This window comes from Artemia sp. Qi Xiang Cuo, chromosome 17 (assembly GCF_049724085.1).
Source record: "Artemia sp. Qi Xiang Cuo chromosome 17, ASM4972408v1, whole genome shotgun sequence".
NCBI lineage: Eukaryota > Metazoa > Arthropoda > Branchiopoda > Anostraca > Artemiidae > Artemia > Artemia sp. Qi Xiang Cuo.
In genome coordinates, this window is record NC_142810.1 from 19,136,590 (window position 1) to 19,143,754 (window position 7,165).

Genomic DNA, 7,165 nt, shown 5'->3' on the forward strand with positions numbered 1-7,165 from the left:
ATTCCAAAAAAAAATAAAAAAAATGGGGGGAGGGGGCCAAACATTTGGAGGGGAAGGGACCCTCTTGGAGTTTGGGGATAGGGGACCTTTGGGGGTTGAGGTCCCTGGTGGTTAGGGTCGTTGGTGCTTATGATCCTTGATGGTTCATACTCATATATACCTCACTACTTGATTTGTAAGGATTTCTATGGATCGTCCAGAATTTCTTTATTAAGATTCTTTTCTTGCCATCTACATCTCTCTTAGTATCAACTTTTTAGTATACTATAACGTTAGACCATATTTTTTATTGACAACACTGTTCAACTCCAATTCACAAATGCTATACCCTTTTTCGCAAATAGTTATTTTTACGCAAATGGTACAATTTTCAAATTAAAATAATTCTAACTATAGCATCCCATTCCTCATTTTTAATTACCCGTGAGGCATTCTTAACCAACGGAATACCTTTTCGCAAACAAATTTTTGCAAAAAATTCGCAAATAGAGTTATTTTTACGCAAATTGTACAATTTTCAACTTAAAACCATTCTAACTGTAACATTCCAGTCCTCATGTTTTAGTTATCTATTACACATTCTTAACCAATGGAAGTTTAATTTGGCTTTTGAACTTACTAGTAATTACTCTTTTCAAAAGCATTAGTTCTTCTATGAATGAATCCGTAAAACGAAACCAGTCTGATTGCATAACACAATCTCATCCCTATTTCCAAATATAACATGTTTGATCACTTTATAGGTCTATAATATAAAGGAATCGGTCACTTTTCGCAATGTGCTCGTCAAACTGCACTGTATATTCTTGTCCCCGTCCTTGTCCCCGTCGCGGTCCCTATTGCCTTACTACTTATTAAATCAAGTCCCCGGAGAATTTGGAAATTCCATCACTTAGTACCCGGTATTTATCCTAAGTGCGGTCAAAGAGGGGTGAAAAATCAGAACCTCAATTTGTGCAATATTTGGTGGATTGGAAGGTCGTTTCATAATAATTCGAGTCTAAGGAGACAGAAAGTAGTAATAGAATTAGAAAATTTTATCACTTAGAAACCTTTTTCAACCCTAGGTAAGGTTAGAAGGGGTAAAAATACTATTTGTGGTATTATAAAAATATAATATATAATTAAAAGATATGTAATAGAAAGGTTGTTTCCTATTAATTTAAGTATGGGAAGACTGAAAATGGCATCTGAATTGAGAAATTCCATCACCTAGTTGGTCTATACTATTTCCACACTAAGCGAGGTTCAAGGGGGATGAAAAATCAAAATATTAACTTGTGCAGTCATAGAAAATTGTGCAGAATCTTAATTTAGTGGACAGAAAGGACATTTCCTATTTTTTCAAGTCTGGAGAGACTGAAATGACAATTGAAAAGCCATATCATTTAGTTCCCTATTTCGACCTTAAGCGAGGTCAGAGGGGATGAAATCACCGGTTTGTCCATTGGCCTACTTTTGGTTTTAACGGTGCTTCATTGCAATTTCACGCCCATGAACTCAACTATGAACTAGTGTTGGACCTCACTATTAGTATCAACCTGACTTCAGAGATCGGAAGGGGGGGGGGCAAATTTTACTTAAACTATGTTTTTTTGGTACTCTTATATTGAACGGACTCGTTTATATAGTGCTAGTTTGGTTAATGCTAATGAAATAAAATAGGATGAATGTATAATAGTTTAGAAACAAATTTGGGCTATATATTTGCACATTGGTCGGAGGGGGGGGGTAAAGTATAGCATATATTATTATGTAACCTAACCTAACCTATATACCTTTTTTCCCCTCTAAACCTCAAAAACCAGCAGCTCAAATATCATATTCGCAATGAAAACCACGCTATATATTGTGTTACTCTAGACCAGTGTCTTGAATTAACCGGTCAGAAATGGTTTTCTCTCGACTGGTTTCCATTGCTATACATAAAAGAGTATGTTTAGCATAGGAGTACCGTTTTTTCGCTGAAAGTTTCTTCTTTTTTTCAGGGCTAAAGAATACAAATCCGAACATAAGATTATCCTCAAATTCTCTGTAAGGTCTGTCTGGACTCTCCCTATCTTATTTTCACCCTTACCCTCACCCTTTATCACTGGAGGGTGGTGCAGTTAGAACATTTGAAGATTTCCATTTTTAACCCTCCCCCTGAACGAGAATCCTGGATATGCCCTCGATCTCACTTCAATTTTTAGAATAAAAAGCAGCGCTTAAAATCTAATACAGGCCGTAAATTGTATATTACCTTGTACCTTACTGTCCTCAAATTGCCATTATAGCACAGTTAAAAAAAAACATATCTTGATTGGACAGGTGGCAAATTTCTAAGATGTCAGATTACAAATCTCAGTTCAAGTCAAATTGAACATGCAAAACATCCACTTTTTTAGGTATTTCTCATCTGATTAAAATCCTTTTTCCCATTCTTAAATTTCTTCTTGTTTTTGGGAGGGGGGGGGGTCAATGCCCATCAGTTCCCCTGCCGATTGATGTAGTTAGATATACGAAGTGCATATTTTACCCATTTTATTTTCTCTTTTTTTTCCAGACCTGCTGGTCAGTTATGTTGGGATTTAATATATAGCTCCTTTAGTCGTACCAGTGCGGTGATATATTATAGAGTACTTGTCAGTTATCTCGGCCACTGTCAAGAAGTAAAGTTAAGTTAATCATATATACCAAAATATGATTAAAATATTATACTTTAATAACACAATTATGAAACTACTGCAGAGAATTATGGAAATAAGGTCGCACAGAACGCGTTATATTAAATACCTAACCTAACTAAATCTATATATTAAATATTTAATTGAAATATATCTGAATCAAGGCCGTATCCAGGTGGAGGGGGTTTGAGGTTTTGACCTCCCCCCCCCCCGAAACGTTTTCCGACTCGTAAAAATGTTATAAAAATGAATATAAACAAATTCTTTATGCCTTTTTCTTTTCTTTTTTGTGTACCCCCCTCCCCGAAAAAAAATCCTTGTTTAAAATACCCCCCGAAAAAAAATCCTGGACATGGCTCTGATCTAAATAGTAGTTTATCTCACTGAAACCAAGCTAGTTATCTCCGAATGCAGATAGAGAAACCGGTTTTTCTCAGATCAAGAATTTGAGTGTGGTCGGGATAACTGGCAAGTACCTATTAAAGTATAGTTTATTTATTTAGAAATATTCTTATTTTCTTCTTTTTCTTGAGCATTTACATTCTGTTTATACCGGTCTTATCCCATATCTTACTTTCCACTCATGTTAGAGCCATTATGTGTCCTGTTATGACCAATATCTCTGAAAGCATCTGAACATTGTTGCTGCATAAATAAAGCATTTTTTCGGAAAGATAAAAAGGACCCCCTTCTTTATGCATTGTAAATAAGTACAGAAAAAACACTGGACACATAAAATTGATGAGATCTAGCGGTTTAGGGGATGGGTGATAAGAAACACCCACAAAAGAAACTGACAAACACAAATCCCCTACCCTTGACTAATTATATAAAAAGGAATCTAGGACAAAGCTATGTCTTCCCCTTTTTTTAGAAATATGCCTATCTCAATAACAACTTCCCTTTTTCTGTAGTTGTGTAATAATATAAGTGAACGCTTTGTCACCTAGAAAGTTGAGTAGTAACCAGAAACTATACAAAATAATTTTTATGTTACCCGCATGCTGTTGATGTCTCTGATCAAAGTTGGAATTGATCAATGTTTTGTTTAACTGGCATGGCATTTTTACGATTTCTTTAACGTATTTTATATACTCATTAATTTTAAGGGAAATAAATGGACAAATAAGATGACTTTTAGATTGTATGCACTATCCAATCTAAATCTTAATAAACACATGGCTTATTTGTCTGTCTTTTCAGATCTCTTAGGGTGGGGTGAGCCCTTTTCTCAGCAAATACAATACAATATTAAAAATATTAAAAACAAACAAATCTGTGAGTAGTCTAGCGTCCATACCCAAAAATTGGAAACGTATGAGAAAAATAGCTTAATACAGAGCTGATTACATAATATAACGAATGCTATATAAGCAGACAAAATCTTGGTTGGAGGACATTGTGGAATATGATTTAATTTGAAAGAAATACTACAATACTGCGTAGTGTTGAAAATTCCTTTACAGTTAAACACCATGCTCCCATTTCCCAAGTAAAATCTTGTCAATGTTCCGCTTCCAATGACAGATTAACCTCATTTTGCCGGCAATATTTCAGATTTCACTAATTATCAGAGTTTTTATTTAGTTTAAGAATTTAACCGATTTCTTTTCAGAAACCATGGGGGACATTTCTAAATGCCATTTATCATAAAAGATCTTAAAATACTTAGTTGGGAATATTAAAATTTATTTTGGAAATTACCAATGAATGGTTTTTATTTTCTTAATGGCGCCTGTTTGCCACACTGATGACCTATTGTCATCTACCTTGGGTAATAAAACCGATTTCATAATACTGTTCATGAAAAATTTAATCGACTTTTTAGATTTTGGTAATTAGTCTTTACTTTATGGTTTTGTGTGGTTTAATTTTCACCGTTCTATTTGTGCAAGAGCCTAAGGGACTCTGAATTAGACACTAAACAAAGTAGCGTATGACAAACAAGAAAAAATAGAACATAATTAAATAAACGAGAAACTGAAGGTAATATCAACCAGTGGATAGAAAAGAAGCAAAAAGGACAAAAGCAGATATTCGGCAAGGACCTCCACCAAGCCGTCTTTGGTGCTAAAGGAAAAAAGAAAAAGTAACCTTTTGAAGTAAATTCAAACAGAGCAGATGAGACGCTGAATAAAAAAAAATAGAAAACAAAAAACAGAACAAATGACCATTTACAACAACTTAATTTTAAAAGATTCAAATATTGTTTTTATTCAGCTTAAATTAAGATCATCTGATCCTACTTTTAATAAAACTCGGGTCAGTAGGCAAACTGAGTCAATTACTAGGCAGATAATATTTGCTCGGTCTAATTCATGAATGGTCTTTTATTTATTCTTTTTTTTTTTTTTATTAAGCGTCTTTTCTGCTCTGTTTAAGTTTACTTCAAAAGGTTAGTTTTTCTTCCTTCTTTTAGCACCAAGACGGCTTGGTTGAGATCCTTGCCTATTCAAAGCTAAAAACTAAAATATGTATATCTTTTGTGCGTTTTACGCCACTCAGACCTTTTTTCAATCAAAATAAAAAGATTTGACATAGTAGTATATTCACAAAAAGATAAATTTTAAAAATTCGCCCGATAAGGGACTTGAACCCTTGACCTTAGGATTAAAAGTCCCACGCTCTACCGACTGAGCTAACCGGGCATATATAGATATTCAATATATCCGATAGTTAACAAAAATTATCGTTAAAAAATTTATATTTCAGGTTAGCTCTAAAGCATTGGCGCCAATTGGGGAGAATGGGGAAAGATTAGGAAAGAAGGGGATTTTTCACCTAGATTTTTCGGTAAATACTTAGTGGTTGGTTACTTTAAAAAAAAACATGCTAAAGAACAGTGGTAGGATACCAGTAAGCAGTAATGGTTTCAGGCATAGCAAACTAGGATGGGGGGGGGGCAGGTATACGGAAATTACGGTACTTGTCTATTATATAAAACACACTCGAGAAGTTAAGTTTGATGGCAATAAAATATGATGAAAACAGAATACTTTATTAGCAAAAATTTGAAGGTCATTTATGAATTATTAAATTAGGAGCTTCGGCGTCGGCTGACCGTCTCAAAGACAGAGAAAAGTTCATTATTAACGCGATTCTTGATCTAATTTATTTAAGTTCATTATTAACGCGGTTCTTCAGGACACCGGTTAATTTTCTCTGACTGGTGATAGAACATAGTGTCTCACCACCATGGATGTTCAAGAATCATTTCAGATTGTTGGAAGGGCTACGCTAAAAGACAACTGAGCTGGAATAAACAGGTTTCACTCACTTGAAATTGCGCCACATAAATAATTTTGTCGACCCAGAAACCGTGTATGTGGGGTTCCGCAAAGTGGAGGAACAAACGGTACCGAGGTACATCCTTCCATCATTTAAATTCATACATACATGTGGCGGGCGGCAGTAAAGGCAGAAGGCCGAGTTCATTTTAATGCGATTCTTGAGAACATTTCTGCGTTCTGGGAGCATATTTCCAAATTTACTAATAAATTTTTCTATTTTCATCATATTTTTTTTTCATTAGGTTAAATAGGTTTGGTTAGGTTAAAATAGGTTTGTTTAGGTTACGTATTTAATATATGCTATGCTTTACTTCCACCCCCTAATGTGCAAATATGTCGCCCAAATTTGTTTCTAAACTATTAGATTTTCATCATAATTTTGTTTTATTTCATTAGCATTCACCAATTTCACTTCTCGAGTGTGTTTTATATAATAGACAAGTACCGAAATTACAGTTGATACAAGTTTTTAGTCAATTAAGTACCTTAATAGGAGTGTAAAATATAAAATAAAGTGAATTTAATGAAAAAAACTGGGAGGGCAGCTGCCCCCTCTGCCCAGGACTAGAACCACTACTGCCATTAGGTTTTATATTTTAAGCTCCTTCCAAATATCATGGTCACTTCACAATGGAAAAGGCCATATAGGCTAATATATTTTTCCAATAATGGACTCTAGTCATACGACATAGGTTATTTGTACAAACAGGTTTCTGTAGTCTCGGCTCGATTACATTTTGTTTCGCTTGAGCAATGTGGAATGGAATTTGGATGAAATATTATTTGAAATGATTTTGAAAAGTAGATGAGGTACTTTTGTCTTATAGCCACCACAATCAAGATCTTGTATCGCGAACATGAAACAATAATCGGTTTTCATCTTCTTTATATCAGACATATTAGCTTCAGCTCGGTATGAAACTACATTGCAGCTATATTCTTATGAAATATTTAGTTGCTATTTTGGTTAGGTTAGGTTAGGTTTGGATAGGTTAGGTTAGGTTAGTTTAGGTTACGTATTTAATATGATGCGGTCTGGGCGACCCCCCTTCCATAACTTTTTGCTGTAATTTTCGTGATTTTCCTGATAAAGTATTATATTTTCATCATATTTTGTTTTATTTCATTAGCATTAATCAAACTTCACTTCTCGACATAACTTGAGTGTGGTGGCTATAAGACACAAGTACCGTGGATTACAGTGGAAGG

The 7,165-nt window shown here is 34.4% G+C and overlaps 1 non-coding gene across 1 annotated transcript; it reads right to left on the reverse strand.

Annotated features, from left to right (window-relative positions):
- Window positions 1-5,241: 5,241 nt before the first annotated feature.
- TRNAK-UUU (transfer RNA lysine (anticodon UUU)) lies at window positions 5,242-5,314 on the reverse strand. The gene has a single exon. It is a non-coding gene; the product is annotated as a tRNA-Lys (tRNA).
- Between the last annotated feature and the right edge of the window lie 1,851 nt (window positions 5,315-7,165).